Below are 3,536 nucleotides of genomic sequence, written 5' to 3'. Positions count from 1 at the left end.
CCTCTCTCTCTCTCATCCTCGCTCTCTTTCTCTCCCTCTCTGTTTGCCCCTCTCTCTCCTTCTCTCCCTATCCCTCACACCTTTTCTTTATCTCTCCCTCCTTCTCATTGTCTCTCCCCTCTCCATCCCTCTCTCTCTCTCTCTCTCTCTCTCTCTCTCTCTCTCTCTCTCTCTCTCTCTCTCTCTCTCTCTCTCTCTCTCTCTCTCTCTCTCTCTCGCTCATCACTAGTCTCCATCCATTAAACATACATTTTGTATTGATTGGAAGACATTTCGTCGAAAAGTGTATCTTTCATTGCTCTGTCATGGCCACAATACCCGTCGTCCCCCCCATCACCCAACCGAACAGGACCAACCAGCCTCTGTCTTAGATAAAAAGAGGAGAGAGCATGGTCTAAGGTGAGGGAGGCAGCCTCCACCTCAGCCTCTTCCCCCGCCTCCTCTCTGGTGCTACGGAGGCAGGGGATGCTGGAGCCCTCGGTAGCTGTTTCCTTCTTTGTCCTCCCCTCCTGGAGCCCCCCCCCCCCCTCCCCCCAACCTCTCCATGTCATTCACATGGTAATTGGGATGTTTCTGCCCGTCTGCCTTTGTACCGGGGAACCGCCCCCTAGGGTCAGCCAGGGGGTAGGGGACACACACACCCATGTTTAGGTTGATCCGCGAGCACGCCACTTCTCACCACCGGGCTGAGGATAATCCTTTTTCTTCATTTTAGATTTCTGAATTCGGCGCGAGTGAATCTAGAGGTCGACGCAGAGAAGAGACCATGCCGTCGGGCTTGTGTGAGGTCGTTGAGGAAAACTAAATGAAAACTGTCTTGAGACACCTCAAGACATGACCCCGGAATAGAAGTAGAGAAGATTAGGGGCGGGATGGTTACGGTTAAAACGTAGAGGAGACACTTTCCATTCCATGATGATGATCTCATAATCTGTTACAAACTCAAGATAGCTATGATAAAAACATAGAGGAGACACTTTCCATTCCATGATGATGATCTCATAATCTGTTACAAACTCAAGATAGCTATGATAAAAACATAGAGGAGACACTTTCCATTCCATGATGATGATCTCATAATCTTTTACAAACTCAAGACAGTTATGATAAAAACATAGAGGAGACACTTACTATCTCGTGAGGATAATCTCCTCATCTTTTACGAATTCAATGATTATATTGCCCATATGTTGACAGATGATGACGGAGAGATCGCATATTATTCAGTGTCATGGTGCTTCAATAAAGGCCGCTGCAGGTTGTTCTTGTGTGAATGTGTAGGACGGCGTGGGGGCAGGTGGGGCCGGTGTGAGCACCCTGCCATTAATTACCGCAAACCCTTGTCATGGCTCTTTGTCTGATTCTGCTCCAGCAGCCTGTGTAATGCCCCCCCCCCCCCCGGGAGTGGGGGCATTACCCCGCTGCCCCGGTCTCACCCCACTAAGATGTGCATTTTGTTTGGTTGTACAGAGAGAGAACCTCTTTGACCCCCAAAGGTCATAGGTCCCAGGTCACACCCCTAGGCGGAGCCCTGTGGGTCTGCTTGATTGATCATCGTGGGGTAAGAGAAAATAATTCAAGAGCATGTGTTGAATATATTTATATTCTCAATAATCTAAAAGGAGTCGCCAAAAAAAAAAGTGAGACACGTAAATCCTGTTTATGTGAAATGGCCTTCATTGAAAAGGTGTCTTGATATATAGAGTAAAATAAAATGGAAACATCGTAAAAAAAAAAGAAAAAGATGAAGAGAACAAGAAAATGAGACATGAAAGGGAAATACAGAATGAAAAAATACTGAAATTTTTGAGAAAGAGGGATAGAAAAAAGATTGCAAGAACGAGATAATGATATTACCAGAATAGGACAAAATCTCCCTGTCCGGTTTATTCTATTTCTTCTAAACTTGAATCCCAGCTTTGGCTCATTTCATAAAAGAAAGGGTGGAATTTCTGAGAAGATTGGTGAAAAAACGAAAATAAAATGTAAATGTACATTGATTGGAGAAAACACATTTGGGCAGCTGGCAAAAAACATACAAATGTGACATGCTAAGCTAATGCTATCAGGAAGGCAAGTCAGAGAGTGAGAGAGAGAGCACAGGTGGAACCTACAAGTCTTTCAACCAGGCAGCTGACTCCTGATTGGTTAGCAGCATCCACCAATAAAAGCAGCAGGAGCTCCAGAACAGCCATATGAGGAAAACAGAAGCAGGGGAAAACAAACCCACAACATACATAGTAACACAACACACCCACCCATAGAGGTAAACCTGTTATGTATTGTTTACACATTGTGATACAGCCTATCACGAGATAAGGCATCAACCCAACACATTCTCACATCAATACCTTATCTCAAGGTGTGGGTCCACACTATGATGATTATGGTTGTAAATGCTGGCAAGAAAAATGTGTCGTAATTTGCGTAGGTTGTGTTGTTACTGTCTATTGTTGTACCTATATCATTAGGCACAGCCCAGAGGAAGAAAGGGCTATTCAGAACAAGATAGTGCTGTAGTAACTGTAAAATAAGGTGTAGTCTCGCTTTAGAGATTGGTCTTTTTGACGTGTTTTGTTCCAGATATACACACGTGAATAGGTTCATGTTTGCATTATCTGGAAGGTGTGTTTAGTTGAGTAGGGGCACTGATTCTCTTGCAGCAGGTCACAGGGATGCATGGACGGATCACTGAACCGACTCTCCATCACAAAAGGCAAAAAGGCCCAGATCCTGAACTAACCAAAAAGGCCCAGATCCTGAACTAACCTTTTGATGTACTGTAAGCAATTTGTGCAGAGAGAGAGAGAGCGAGAGAGAGAGAGAGAGAGAGAGAGAGAGAGAGAGAGAGAGAGAGAGAGAGAGAGAGAGAGAGAGAGAGACGAAGAGAGACAGAGAGAGCTAGAAAGAGAGAGATTAACTGAGAAAGACAGTAAGAAAGGTAAAAAGGAAAGAGATGAACAGAGAGACCTCAAGGGGAGGAACAAAATGGATAAGAAGACCAAGAACGTTCTCGTCGTTCTCTTGGAGTTTCCACGGTGCTTGAGTGCATCCCATCGACTGCAGTAATATCTACGACCGCCCATATTCCTCTGTCCTCCCGCCCCTGTGTGTCTGGGTCCAGGCGGGCCCCACACCCTCTCAGACGGACAGCCACCTGGCGCCGCCGGCCCTTCCCAACATTCCTCCAGTCCTAAGAACTCATCAATATGATCATTTGTCTGGCTGCACTCCCCTGCATTAACTCCTGCCACTTCAGCTCCTGCGGGCCTCCTCCTTCCTCTCCTCTCTCCTCCTCCACCTTCCTCTCCTCTCTCCTCCTCCTCCTTCCTCTCCTCTCTCCTCCTCCACCTTCCTCTCCTCTCCTCTCACCCCCTCCATGTTCCTCTCCTCTCTCCTCTACCTTCCTCTCCTCTCTCCTCCTCCACCTTCCTCTCCTCTCCATGTTCCTCTCCTCTCTCCTCTACCTTCCTCTCCTCTCTCCTGCTCCACCTTCCTCTCCTCTTTCCTCCTCCACCTTCCTCGCCTCTCTTCTC

Source organism: Gadus macrocephalus, chromosome 2 (genome assembly GCF_031168955.1).
Source record: "Gadus macrocephalus chromosome 2, ASM3116895v1".
NCBI classification, from domain to species: domain Eukaryota; kingdom Metazoa; phylum Chordata; class Actinopteri; order Gadiformes; family Gadidae; genus Gadus; species Gadus macrocephalus.
This window is presented reverse-complemented; position numbering follows the sequence as displayed.